Genomic DNA, 15737 nt, shown 5'->3' with positions numbered 1-15737 from the left:
CCACAGCTTACTCTTGACTGAACCCGTAGGGTCACACAAATAGTACGTAAACGGATCAAGTATTTAATGGCATTAAATACTCTATCTATGGATATTCGGAATCGACGGATCTTGGTTTCAGTGGGAGCTGAGATCGTCACAAGCAAGTGAATACTCCGGAAACGATGATATTGTCGGAAACGGAAATATGGTTCGTATCGGAAATATAAATATTATCCAAGTCGTAGATGTTGCCGGAAACGGAAACATGGTACGTATCGGAAAATATTATTGGAAATGGAAATATTGCCGGAATCGGAAATATTGCCGGAAACGGAAATATTGTCAGAATCGGAAATATTATCGGAATCGGAAAATAGTTCCGGAAACGGAAATATTAAATATTTGTTCGAAACGGAAATTAATTCCGGAATCGGAAATATTAAATATTGTTCGTATCGGAAATGAATTCCGGAACCGGGAATTTAATCGGAAGCGTATCGTACGAATAAGCATCGGACGAGGCCTGCCGGACGAAGGTCAGCACGAAGCCAGGCCATCGCCCAGCAAGCAAGATGCGCGCCAACGCCCAGCCCAAGGCAGCGCCAGGCCCACCGCAAGGCAGGCCCAGCGTGCCAAGGCGTTGCTGCGTAGCGTGGGCTGCGTGGGCCGAGCGCACGCGTGCGGGCGCCCTCGTGGCTCCATGCGTGTGTGTGTTTGTGTCCATGCACAATTCCTAAATCTATTAGGATTTGGTGTATGATTAAATTCCTATTCCTAAAAGGATTATTTAATTAATTAGAGTCCTTGTAGGATTCTAAGTTTAATTAAATCGTATCCTACTTGGATTCCAATTCCCTTTCCAAACCTCTACAAATAAGGGCCTAGGGTCATAATTTATGGATATGGGATTGAAGGATTCTAAGGGAAAGTTTTGAAAGAAAAATAAGCCAAACACTTGCAAACACTTAACCGAATTTCCTAGTAACCTTAAGGGCGATTCTAGTTGGTCTAACTTGAGGCGGATCCGGGCGTACTGTGGACTATCTACGGAGGGACGACATTTGGAGTCCTAAAGGCTTGTTCTTGTTCTGTTCGGGCGCAGCTAGGGAGGGCACGCTACAAAGTGTATGCTCCTAAATTATGCTAAATGATTATGTGTAAATAATATGTTTCCTGGCATTAAGGTTTTTCCACATGATTTATGTTTTGTCATATGTATCATAACCTATCAGTGGTATCACGAGCCTCTTATTATTTTCATAATCTAAATTGCATAAACATGGTTAAATATTACAAATTTGCAAGAATTAAAAGGGGCGATTAATTTTCGTAATTGTTAATTAATTGCAAATTGCGTTTATTTAATTATATGTACGTAGTTTTTCGGCAGTTTCTTCGTTACTTATCCAAATCGAGTGATTTTTGTGTCAAATCCGCATGTAAAAGGCATTCTAAAATTTAGACAAATTTTTTTTTTCGGCCGAACCCAGAATTCTCAAATTCGAAGCCTAACTATGACTTTTCGGAGGTTTTAGTTTTTCGAACGCAAAAGTTTGTAAATTTAAGATGTTAAATTAAATATTTGCGATTCTTGTTGATAAATCTTGAATTTTTGATTGACCTACTGTATATGTTTAACAAGTTTAAATGCCTAGCCTTGTTAATTATGCAATCTAATTTGTAATTATAATTAAATTGTTGAAAATTCGAATAATTTAGAATTGATTTGATTTTCATAATTAATTAATAATTTAATTAGATACCTATGATTAAAAACCACCATAAAAGTTGTAAATTTATGTTAAATTTTAAATTTTTATGACCTAGACTTGAATCCATGGAATCGGAAATCAATTAATTAATAAATTTTCGATTTTTCGCCCTAAAATTATGATATTAATATGATTTATTAATTTGTCATTAAATTTGAAAATAAAATTTTTAATTTTTATGCGATTCGCTCATATAACTTGCACGCACAAAGCAATGGACGCTACGTGTTACCCTTAAGGGGTGTTGTATAGTGCGGGCATGCGACGACGAGCAAGGGAGCTCGTCGCCCATGCGGTACGAATGCAGCGAGCAATGCTATGGTGCACGAGCACAAGGCAGCAGCCCTGCCTTGTGCCGTGTGCTATGTGCGATGGGCGAGTGGGCAAGGGCGAGCGCAAGGCAGCGACAGTCGCGTGTGGGCAGCAGGCGAGCTGCGTCACGACGCAACTGCCGCGCGCAACGTGCGAAGCCTCGCGCACAGCGAGCGCAAGCTCGCGTGCCACGAGCGCTACGCCCAGCGACGAACGCTCGCGCACAGCGAGCGCAAGCTGGCGTGCGTCGAGGGCAGGCGCACGCAGCGAGCCAGAGGCCAAGCGTGCCTCGAGGCGCCTTGCGATGGTGTGAAGCGATGGATGCGACGCAGCACATAGGCTGCGCGCACATGGCCAGCGATGGTTGCGTGCGTGTGGCCTATGGCTGTGCGTTGCGTGGTGATGTTGCGTACCTTGAGTTACGATTAGATCGTTTTAAAATTTTAATTTGAAATTTTCAGTTTATGTAATTTTAATTAATTTTAAAATAAATAATTTAAATTGTTTTCTTGGATTTTAATTTTGAATATTATAATTATAATAAATTTCATTTATTCTAATTATTTTACTAAAATTAAAATCATGAATTAATTTAAATACAACTGAAAATAAATTAAATATGTGAATTCAATTATAAATTTATATGAGCTTTAAATTTTAATTAAATTTGTATGTTTCCGGTTAGACTAGAAATACATTTTTATGTTTAAAAATTAGTAAAGCATATGAATTTATTAGTTTAAGTGGGAGCCCTTTTAGTCATAAACTCTTGATTAGGTCTACAAATCCTTAAGGTTAAACAACTTGATTATAATTAATAAGGACTGAATAATTTATAGATTATTGGTGCCCTTGATTAATTGCTGTAAATATTTATGTGATGCATAACATGTTTTACTAACCAGCTATGTGGGCCAATCATGATAATGAATGGGTGAATGGTATATATTGTATATGTACTGTTTTGCAGGTTATGAAGTGATTAGTATGGCCCAAATAGGATAGAAAATATGGTCTGCGTACCATTAATTTGAATGTAATTGGTCTAAAGTACCAAAATTGTTTTTCAATTCAAATATGGTCTGCGTACCATAAAATAGTTGTAATTAGTTTAATTATAGCTTATCCTATTTGAAGAAAATGGCGCCTCCCACGGAGATTTTCAAGACGGACTTTGAAGTTGAAGCTTCAAGATGAAGTCGGGCCATACTAGATCACATTTATCTTATGCATGCTTTAAGTTATTTATTGCTTTAAATATGTCTTAAATATGCATGAGATCAAAGCTTGATTATGTTGCATGATTAAGGATTTTAGTTCACTTAAAATCTAACCAACATAGTAAGAGCCTTAAGTTCCAAACTTAAAAATTGAGTTAAAAGGTGCCATGCCAAAATAACACTTACTTGGATATCCTTTACATCGATCTTAGTAATAGTTTTCCGCCATAGCGAGGTGTTACTTGTCGATACTAAAGGGGTAAGATACACAAATAATTGTGAGTACATGTTACTTTTGGTGAAACTCAACGACATAAGTAAGGAGTCCTTTTATGTCGTGGCAAAATCGATAGGTTTACCTAATAAGTTCTTAGACGTACCTATCAACCAAGAATAGTTTCTAGACTATTAGCAAAAGGCTTTTGCTTACCTAAAATGTTTTAGGACTGAGTCGACAAACTGTGCTTAATTCTTCAATGGTTTTAGGATCTTGGAATCATTTTATTCACACCTGCTGGAACACATAATTTGAAATAAATGCTTAATGAACATTGAATTATGCATGTATGCTAGAATTTAAGTTTATTAAGAGAAACTGTGAATGGTTATTTATTTGTTTATTCTTTTCAATTGTAGTTTTAATTATGGCAAACAACAATTCATTCAACATTCGATCAATTCTCGAAAAGGAGAAGTTGAGCGGGAAAAACTTCCTTGAGTGGCAAAGGAACTTGCAAATAGTTCTTATGCAGGAAGAAAAGGAGTATGTCCTGAAAGAGGCGATGCCCGAAGCCGCAGGCGAAGGGGTCACTCAGGCAGCCCTCAATCGTTGGATTGATGCCAACAAGGATGTGAAATGTCTAATGCTCGCCACCATGAGTGCAGATCTACAGAAATCGTTCATCAACTCAGATGCTTTCACAATCATCAGTGAGTTGAAGAACATGTTCCAAGATCTGGGTCGAGTCGAAAGATTCGAGACTCATAGGCAAATTCTTGAGACCAAGCTTAAGAAAGGCGAGCCCGTAAGTCCACATGTTCTCAAAATGATTTGACTCATTGAGAATATGAGTCGGATGGATCAGCAATTCTCTCAGGAAATGGCTGTAGACACCATCCTCCATTCTCTTCATAACGGGTATGATCAGTTCAAACTGAACTACAGTATGAATAGTCTGGACAAAACGCTCACTGAGCTTCACGGTATGCTGAAGACCGCTGAAAAGACGCTCAAAAGTGATAAGCAAGATGTGCTTATGGTACGTGGGGGCAAGTTCAAGAAATCTGGAAAGAAGAGGAATGCTAAGAAAGGTGGCAACAAGGCCAGCCCAACTAAGAAAACTGGCGCCAAGTCTGAAAAGAGGAAGGTCAGTCAACCCACTTCTGAATCCGAATGCTTCTACTGCAAGAAGAAGGGGCATTGGAAGAGAGATTGCTTGAAGCTAAAGGAAGATCAGAAGAACGGAACAGTCGTTCCATCTTCAGGTATTTTCGTTATAGACTGTATACTTGCTAATTCAACTTCTTGGGTATTAGATACAGGTTGTGGCTCACACTTATGTTCCGATTCACAGGGACTAAGAAGAAGTAGAAAGTTAAGCAAGGGTGAAGTCGACCCACGAGTGGGAAATGGAGCACGGATTGCTGCATTAGCTGTAGGAACTTATTATGTGTCGTTGCCCTCTCGGCTAGTTTTGGAACTGGAAGAGTGTTTCCATGTTCCAAGCCTTACTAAAAACATCATTTCAGTTTCTTGCTTAGATGCTAAGGGATTTTCCTTTTTAATAAAAGACAATAGTTGTTCGTTTTATTTTAAAGAGATGTTTTATTGATCTGCTAGATTAGTCAATGGATTTTATTTATTAGATCACGACAAACAAGTTTATAACATAAATACCAAAAAGGCCAAAAAGGATGATTCAGATCTCACCTATCTGTGGCATTGTCGATTAGGCCATATTAACTTGAAACGCATGGAAAGACTTCAAAAGGAAGGAATTCTAGAACCATTTGACTTAGAGGATTATGGTAAGTGCGAATCATGTTTACTTGGCAAAATGACAAAGCAACCTTTCTCTAAAGTTGGAGAAAGAGCAACTGAACTATTGGGTTTAATCCATACAGATGTATGTGGACCAATGAGTACAAATGCTAGGGGTGGTTTCAGCTACTTTATCACTTTCACTGATGACTTCAGTAGATATGGTTATGTCTACCTAATGAAGCATAAGTCTGAATCCTTTGACAAAATTCAAGGAATTTCAGAGTGAAGTAGAGAATCAATTAGGCAATAAGATTAAGGCACTGCGGTCTGATAGAGGCGGTGAATATCTGAGCTATGAATTTGATGACCATCTGAAAGAATGTGAAATTCTATCAGAATTGACTCCTCCTGGAACACCACAATGAAACGGTGTGTCGGAACGGAGGAACAGAACCTTGCTAGACATGGTTAGGTCAATGGTGGGTCAGGCCGAACTTCCGTTAGAATTTTGGGGACATGCACTAAATACAGCCGCACTCACTATAAATAGAGCTTCGTCTAAAGCTGTCGAAAAGACTCCATATGCGTTATGGTTTGGAAAGCCTCCAAAAGTGTCTTTTCTTAAGATTTGGGGATGTGAAGTATACGTCAAACGATTAATTTCAGACAAACTTCATCCGAAATCTGACAAATGTATCCTTGTGGGCTACCCAAAGGAAACAAAGGGGTATTACTTCTACAATACATCTGAGAACAAGGTGTTTGTTGCTCGAGATGGTGTCTTTTTGGAGAAGAATCACATTTCCAAAATGACAAGTGGGAGAAAAGTAGACCTAGAAGAAATTCGAGTCGAACAACAAACTCTAGAGAATGCTCAAGATGACATTCAGGATGAAACTCAGAGATCTTTAGAAGAATCTGGTGAGAATCATGGTCAACCTAGAGATGTAACCCCGCGTAGATCGCGGAGATATAGATCTCAACCGGAAAGGTACTTAGGTATTTTGACGAACGAGAGCTATGACGTTCTATTACTTGAAAGTGATGAACCTCCGACTTACAAACAAGCTATGACGAGCCCTAGCTCCAAGCAATGGCAAGAAGCCATGCAATCTGAATTAGACTCCATGTCTGAAAACCAAGTATGGGATTTGGTCGATTTGCCAGATGGCTACCAAGCCATTGGAAGCAAATGGGTTTTTAAACTGAAAAAGGACAAGGATGGGAAACTTGAAGTTTTCAAAGCTAGATTGGTTGCAAAAGGTTACAGGCAAGTCCACGGTGTGGATTACGATGAAACCTTTTCACCAGTTGCAATGCTAAAGTCTATTCGGATAATGTTAGCAATCGCTGCATATTACGATTACGAAATATGGCAGATGGATGTCAAAACTGCTTTCTTAAACGGCGTTTTAACAGAAACTGTGTTTATGACACAACCTGAAGGTTTTGAGGATCCAAAGAATGCTAAAAAGGTATGCAAGCTAAAGAAGTCAATCTACGGATTGAAGCAGGCATCCAGGAGCTGGAATATACGTTTTGATGAAGCAGTCAGTGACTTTGGTTTCATCAAGAACGCAGACGAATCTTGTGTATACAAGAAGGTCAGTGGGAGAAAAATTGCTTTCCTAGTATTATATGTCGACGACATATTACTTATCGGAAATGACATTCCTATGTTGAACTCTGTCAAGATTTGGCTTGGGAAATGTTTTTCGATGAAAGATCTAGGAGAAGCACAGTACATATTGGGCATCAAGATTTACAGAGATAGATCTAAAAAAAAATGATTGGACTAAGTCAACGCACTTATGTCAATAAGGTGCTTGATAGGTTCAAGATGGCGGACTCCAAGCGAGGCTACCTACCCATGTCTCATGGAATAACTCTAAGCAAGACTCAGTGCCCAAAAACACTTGATGAGCGTAGACGAATGAATGGGATTCCATATGCATCATTGATTGGTTCAATAATGTATGCTATGATATGTACACGCCCGGATGTTGCGTATGCACTCAGTGCTACGAACAGATACCAGTCAGACCCAGGAGAGGCGCATTGGACTGCTGCCAAGAATATTCTGAAGTACCTGAAAAGGCACAAAGATGACTTCCTGGTCTATGGTGGAGATGATGAATTAATTGTTAAAGGCTATACGGACGCAAGTTTCCAAACCGACAAAGATGATTTCAGATCACAGTCTGGGTTTGTCTTCTGCCTCAACGGGGGTGCAGTAAGCTGGGAAAGTGCTAAGAAAAGCACCATTGCGGATTCTACAACTGAAGCGGAGTACATTGCTGCACATGAAGCAGCAAAGGAAGCTATATGGCTAAGGAAGTTCATAGGTGAACTTGGTGTAGTCCCCTCCATTAAAGGACCAATAGCCCTGTATTGTGATAATAACGGAGCTATTGCACAGGCAAAGGAGCCTAGACACCACCAGAGAGTCAAGCATGTACTTCGTAGATTTCACCTTCTACGAGAGTTCGTTGAAAGAAAAGAAGTCGAGATAAACAAGATTGGAACTGATGACAACATATCAGATCCATTGACTAAACCTCTGCCGCAGGCGAAGCACAACTCGCACACTGCAGCTATGGGAATCAAGCATATTGGAGAATGGCTTTGATATCCCTGTTTAATGTTTTAAAGTTTTAGAGTTTAAATCTTTGTAGAACATTATTGGTTAATCATTCACAATGAATGAAAAGAATTCATTTTTCCATTTAATTTGTGGTTTATTAAATGATGAGTCCCTTCAATTTGACGATATATTCAAGATAGACTGTCAGGACCAGTCCTGTGACTAAGAAATGTCTATCAAGTGAACTTGAATGTCAAAGGTTGAAAATGGTCCCTAGTCGGAGTTTTCTATAAAATTGGACGCATAGAAAACGTTAGACGATTAGAATGCAAGATGACTAGTAGTTCTGTTTCTTGAACTATGTGGACATGGCAATGTCATAATTATTTGCATAGATACTTACTTTGGGAAGACTAGTATCGGACAAGACCTATGAAACTTTACTGTAAGAGATGAAAATCTGTCATAAGTAAATTTCATTAAAATTATTAGACACTAAATCCTCAATACTTGAGTGATTTGAGATTACTTGTTTGGGAACTGGTTGCTTTGACGTTGACCAACCGTCGCACCGTAAAAGGAGGCTATAAAGGCAACGCTCAGGTAATCACCTATCAAACGAAGTCTAATCTCAAGATTGCAAGATTGGGATTGTCCTCCCATAAATCGGGATGAGATGCTTAAAAGTTGTACAAGGCCACTCGGAGAGCTAGAAACTGTGAAATGCATGGCCGTGCTCGGATGAATCATAAGCTATGCTTATCTGTTTATTTGATCAGTTGAACTCTGAAACCGAAGAACACCTCTGGACATAATAAGGATGACAACTCTTACCTTATGTTCAAGAGCAAGCATCGAGCGACAAAGGAATTAGGAAATGCACACTTGTCCATAAGGACAAGTGGGAGACTGAAGGAAATAATGCCCTTGGTCCAAGTATGCATTCAATGTTAAGTCTAATAAATGCGGTTCAGTATTAATTAACAAGTTAATAATTCAGTGAAATCAAGTGAGCTGAATGCCTAGCTAGAGGCCGCTTCAGTTCAAGTGGAATTAATGATATTAATCCACAGCTTACTCTTGACTGAACCCGTAGGGTCACACAAATAGTACGTAAACGGATCAAGTATTTAATGGCATTAAATACTCCATCTATGGATATTCGGAATCGACGGATCTTGGTTTCAGTGGGAGCTGAGATCGTCACAGGCAAGAAATGAATGCTCCGGAAACGATGATATTGCCGGAAACGGAAATATGGATCGTATCGGAAATATAAATATTATCCAAGTCGTAGATGTTGCCAGAAACGGAAACATGGTACGTATCGGAAAATATTATCGGAAATGGAAATATTGCCGGAAACGGAAATATTGTCAGAATCGGAAATATTATCGGAATCGGAAAATAATTCCGGAAACGGAAATATTAAATATTTGTTCGAAACGGAAATTAATTCCGGAATCGGAAATATTAAATATTGTTCGTATCGGAAATAAATTCCGGAATCGGGAATTTAATCGGAAGCGCGTCGTACGAATTAGCATCGGACGAGACTTGCTAGACGAAGGCCCAGCACGAAGCCAGGCCTACGCTCAGCAAGCCCAAGCGCCCAAAAACACGCTGCCAAGCCACGCCCAGTCCAGCGCAAGGCCAGGCCCAGCAATGGCCTTGGCACACGCGAGGGGCTGCGACGAGTGGGCTGGCGCTGTGCGTGGGCCGCAAGGCCTGCGTGCGGTGCTAGCGTATCACTCGAAGTGTGTTACTCGAATCCTAAGGCTACCGGGATTTGTCATATTATTAAATCTAATCCTAAAAGATTTAGTTTATTTAATTAGAGTCCTAGTAGGATTATAATTAAATAAATTAGTATCCTAATAGGATTCCAAATCCTTTTCCATAACTCTATAAATAGGTGCCTAGGGTCACATATTTACATCGAGTATTCAAGTATTCAAAGTGATTTTTGAGAGCAAAAATTCAGTCACACAATTGCCTATAAGTGCCGAAAATTCTAAGTACCTTAAGGGCGATCCTAGTTGGTCAAGCTTAAGGCGGATCCGGACGTGCTGTGGACTATCTACGGAGGGACGACACTTGGAGTCCTAAAGACTTGTTCTTGTTCGGTTCGGGCGCAGCTAGGGAAGGCACGCAACAAAGAGTATGCATCTAAACTATGCTAAATGATTATGTGTAAATAATATGCTTTCCTGGCTTTATGGTTTTTCCGCATGATTTATGAATTGTCATATGTATAATAACCTAACAATTTATCCATGATTGAACCTAAAAATTATAAAGAAGCACTAACTGACTTTGATTGGATCATTGCAATGCAGGAGGAACTAAATGAATTGGAAAGAAATAAAGTGTGGCATCTTGAGCCCAGACCATTGAACAATCGAGTAATAGGTCTCAAATGGGTCTTCCGGAACAAGCAAGACGAACATGCTACAATTACCAGGAACAAGGCCAGATTAGTTGTGAAGGGATACAATCAACAAGAAGGGATAGACTTCGAAGAAACTTTTTCTCCAGTTGCCAGAATGGAAGCAATACGTATACTTATAGCATTTGCTTCATACATGGGTTTCAAACTCTATCAAATGGATGTAAAATGCGCCTTCCTAAACGGATATCTTAAAGAAGAAGTCTACGTGGAACAACCACCTGGTTTTGAAGATCCAGAATATCCCTCACATGTGTACAAGCTTGACAAGGCACTGTACGGACTAAAACAAGCCCCAAAAGCCTGGTATGAACGTCTCTCTCATTTTCTATTAGACAATCAATTCAATCGAGGTAAGGTTAACAGAACCTTGTCTCTTAAATCAAGAGACACAGACATACTAATTGTACAAATATACGTTGATGATATTATATTTGGTGCTACTAATGAAGATCTTTGCAAAGAATTTTCTGACCTAATGCAGCAAGAATTTCAAATGAGCATGATGGGAGAACTAAACTTCTTCCTAGGTCTCCAAATTAAGCAAACGGAACAAGGCATCATGATCCACCAACAAAAATATATCAAGGATCTCATCAAGAAATATGGAATGGAGTCTGCTAAAAGCAATCATACCCCAATGGGAACAACCACGAGACTAGATGAGGATCAAGAAGGTAAAAGTGTTGATCAAACAAAATACAGAGGTATGATAGTAAACAGAAAAAGCACATCGGGAATGGTTCAGTTCCTAGGAGCATGTGCCGTATCTTGGGCATCAAAGAAACAAAACACTGTGGCATTGTCCACAACGGAAGCTGAATATGTAGCTGCTGCCTCATGTTGTTCCCAAATGCTATGGATCAAACAACAACTTAGAGATTTTGGTATGAAATTAAGTTGCGTTCCTATATTATGTGACAACACTAGTGCCATCTGCATATCAAAGGATCCAGTTCATCATTCAAGAGTCAAGCACATTCACATTCGTCATCATTATCTAAAAGACTATGTGGAAAAGGAATTAGTCAAGCTTGAATTCTGTCCCACAGAAGATCAAGTTGCTAACATCTTAACAAAACCACTATCCAGGGACAAACACGACAAACTAAGGTTAGAACTTGGTATGATACGAATAACTTGATCCTTGTTGCCCTTACTCCTTTTTCAACCTTTATGGATTTTTCAAAAATAAAAATAAATAATAAATAAAAAATTTATTAAAATATTTATTTATTTTTGCTTTTATTTATCTCTTACTTATTTGAGAATGGACTAACAATCGAACTCAGATTGCAAAACCCAGCTGTGCATCACCACAGCCACGTCTGCACACTTCTAAGGTAACTGCACTTGCTCTCAATACTTGCATTAATTCTAAGTCTAAGTGGGAAAACTAAAAATGAATGGAAATCATTTAATTTGATTCAGTGAATCTTACGAACACGGTGCATGCATTACTATTCATTTTTATTCACTCAAACACGCTTCCCACAAACCAATTCCCAACAAAACCTCTTCAGATTCCAATCATTCCCCTTATAAACATCGCCGATTATTCTTCAAACCCCAGAATTTAAAATTCAAAATCTCACTCTCTCTCTCCTGATCCACTCGCCAACCACCTTTCCTATAAATAATCATGACTCTCTACAAACTTCAATTCCCAAACCCTAGTAACCCTTCCTCTCCTTCGGAACCGATAATCACAGTCATTCCTCTCCAAACAGTCTACCCAGAATCCATGGCTCCGAAGCAACCCACACCCAAACCATCGGCAGCTAAGTCCACCACCAAGCTGGCAACAAAAAGGAAACTCGTTCTGAAAAAGGAAGTCGCTGCACCAACTCAGGGGGAACCACACCTTCCAGTCGAGAAAAAGGTAAAACTTGAATCCCCAAAATTTCATTATTTTCCCCCCGATCGCATGCTCCCTGGGTTGAGTATTGATTTTGGTTGGTGTCGTGAGGTTGGTTTTGTTGAGTTACTAGAATCAATTGAGTCACAGGGGTGGACATATCTGTTTGAAGTGTGCTCCAAAGCTTGCATGTACCCTTAGGCTATGGGAGAATTCTGTTCAAATTTTATAAACAAAGGGGGGGTTTGTCAGTCGGAGGTAAATGGAAAGTCATTTAGTTTTGATGCTGAAAAATTAGGGAATTGGTTCAAAGTTCCTGTGCTGGGGGAGGATGTTTACCATAAGGGGAAAGGTCCAATTGAATTGGGAGGTTCTACAATCGCAGACGTCTACTCTTATTTTGGAGGTCAGGGAAAACACCCAAAAGCCCTAAATCAATCTCTTCTCACTCCCTTTCAGAAAGTCCTTTTTAATGTGGTGCGTCGAGGACTTGTTCCGCGTCACGATAAACGAGCCCTAGCCAGTCGATTAGACCTCATTTACATCTTTCTCCTTGAAACTCAACGCCAAATCAACTTTCCCATGGTCTTTATTGCTCACCTCACCCACAGCATTTCTCAAAACAACATGGTTGGATACGGCTCTCTTTTGACCTTTATCATGCGCAAAGTGGGGGTTGATCTCACTAAATATACATCTGAACCACATACTCCAGCCCACATTCTAAACAAAGCTTGTTTACATGGTGTAAGTCTGAGTGTTGTTGATGGGGTTGTCTGTGTTGGGAAGCTGTTGATTGGAGACACAGCCCCACAGGATAAGGACGATATAGAGGATGTAGAAGAGGAGCTAGATGAGGGAGACGAGCTCTCAGATGAGGAAGAGGAGGCACCATTTCCCTGTCAGGAGACAGAGGGTCAGACAGAGGGTGTTCCTGTTGACCTGTGCCCGAAAGAGACAAGTCCTACCAAAGCCACCTCATCTCCCAAGAACATTCCAGCCACCTCATCTTATCAGCCTATTCGTCGCAGTAGCCGTCTAGCCAGCTCTTCAAAAGGTGTACCTCCAATCTATAGGGTCGAAGATTCAAATTCAGACAAGGACGGTGAAACTCAATCTACTGCTCCCTCACCAGACGGTTCAGTTCAGCTCCTGGCTAAAGTGGATCAACTACAGCTGGACAATGTAGTTCTGTTGTCAGCTGTTACTTCTTTGCAGGAGCTAATTCACAAAATGCAGCAGGATCAGGCAGAGTTCTTCAACGACATGACAGAACGTCTTGCTGACATGATCATAGAGGAGGTGGCAAATGATGATAATGCTGCTCCTGGATCACCCCAATCCAGACCTTGCTACTTATGATGCCTTACCCCACCCCATATATTTTGCTCTCTGATAAACAATTACATCTCTGATAAATGAATTCCGGAACCGGGAATTTAATCGGAAGCGTATCGTACGAATAAGCATCGGACGAGGCCTGCCGGACGAAGGCCCAGCACGAAGCCAGGCCATCGCCCATCAAGCAAGATGCGCGCCAACGCCCAGCCCAAGGCAGCGCCAGGCCCACCGCAAGGCAGGCCCAGCGCGCCAAGGCGTGGCTGCGTAGCGTAGGCTGCGTGGGCCGAGCGCACGCGTGCGGGAGCCCTCGAGGCTCTGTGCGTGTGTGTTTATGTCCATGCACAATTCCTAAATCTATTAGGATTTGGTGTATGATTAAATTCCTATTCCTAAAAGGATTATTTAATTAATTAGAGTCCTTGTAGGATTCTAAGTTTAATTAAATCGTATCCTACTAGGATTCCAATTCCCTTTCCAAACCTCTATAAATAAGGGCCTAGGGTCATAATTTATGGATATGGGATTGAAGTATTCTAAGGGTAAGTTTTAAAAGAAAAATAAGCCAAACACTTGCAATTACTTAACCGAATTTCCTAGTAACCTTAAGGGCGATTCTAGTTGGTCTAACTTGAGGCGGATCCGGACGTACTGTGGACTATCTACGGAGGGACGACATTTGGAGTCCTAAAGGCTTGTTCTTGTTCTGTTCGGGCGCAGCTAGGGAGGGCACGCTACAAAGTGTATGCTCCTAAATTATGCTAAATGATTATGTGTAAATAATATGTTTCCTGGCATTAAGGTTTTTCCGCATGAGTTATGTTTTGTCATATGTATCATAACCTATCAGTATTTGTATAGGTTTGGAGTTAACTCGTTCACCTGTAGGCCGATGGAAAGCCGTTTTGTACTTTCTGGTCCTTGGTGGAGGTTCAGAGGGCTTTTAAAGCTCTTCGTGCTTATGAGGAGGCCATGGAGATTTGGTCGCAGACGGGCCTGACCGACTTCTGGTGTACCATGGGAGGCTCTTCGAGAAGGACGGGGATCAAGCCCCGACTGTGGGCTTTGTTGGAGCGGTGGTGGGATACCACCAATACTTTCCACATGGCATGGGGGGGGATCACCATTACCCCATTTGAGTTTGCTATGATCACGGGTCTTCCTTTTTCTGAGAGGAATGTGACCTTTGATCCGGAGCTGACGTGGCGCTCTGCCGCTGCCAGGGACTTGCTTGGCCCTGTTGTTGACTTGTCAGATGACGATGCCCATGCTTCTTTGACGGTGATCGTGGAGGCTATCTGCGGTGTGGGTGTATCCGCGGAGCAGAGGGTTAGGCTCTTCCTCCTAGCCTTGTTGAGCAGAGTGATGGTCCTGAGTAGGAACAGTCGGGTGCACATCCGGTTCCTGTCCGTTCTGGGGGACTTGAGAGCTGTTTTGAGCTATAACTGGGGTGGCTTGGCATATAGCCACCTTTTGTATGAGATGAAGCGGGCTTCTCGGACTGCGGTGGGGAGTGACCTGAGCATGGCTGCTCTGTGGAGTGTGCTGGAGGTATTTAAGACTCCTTGTACCTTGTACTTTGTACTTGTATGCTTGTATTCGAATTTGACCGATGTTTTGCTTGCTTCTTGAAAGATTTGGATGTATGAGAACTTTCCAAATTTGGCGCCGGATCGTACTAGGGATGCGGCTTACCCGTATGCTGCCTCTTGGATAGTAGCGGTGCGCAACAGTGTGCCTCTGGCTGCCTCTCGCAAAGCTTGGAGATTCCTACCTGCTGACGAGGTAATATTCTTGTATTGTTGTGCCCTCTTTGTATTTATATTTGTGTTGTTGCCTGAGTTGTCTATTTTGCAGGTGGTATGGCGTCCTTTTGCCAACGCACTTATACCTGCCTCGGCTGCACGTGCCCATTTCCTGTCTGGGCGGCGGGTTTTGCTTCCAGGTGTGTACCGCCATATGTGGTACCTAGGGGAGAGAGTGTCCCCTCAGCATAATTCGGGGGAAAGACTTATCCCCAAGGACCCACCGGGGTCCATGCTGGCGTTGGATGAAGAGTTTGCCCGGCTCTATGTGGAGGCTAGGGGCGATGCTGTTTGCCGCTCTTGGAGGGATTTTGTACACAGGAAGGGGAGCTATTGACGACTTCCTGAGGAGGCTGGCTTCACCAGTACGCTTCGTACTGCAGCTGAGCTTTGAACCTTGCATTCTTGTATTCTTGTATTGATTGGATGATTG

The sequence above is a fragment of the Spinacia oleracea genome, chromosome 6 (assembly GCF_020520425.1).
Source record: "Spinacia oleracea cultivar Varoflay chromosome 6, BTI_SOV_V1, whole genome shotgun sequence".
NCBI classification, from domain to species: domain Eukaryota; kingdom Viridiplantae; phylum Streptophyta; class Magnoliopsida; order Caryophyllales; family Amaranthaceae; genus Spinacia; species Spinacia oleracea.
This window is presented reverse-complemented; position numbering follows the sequence as displayed.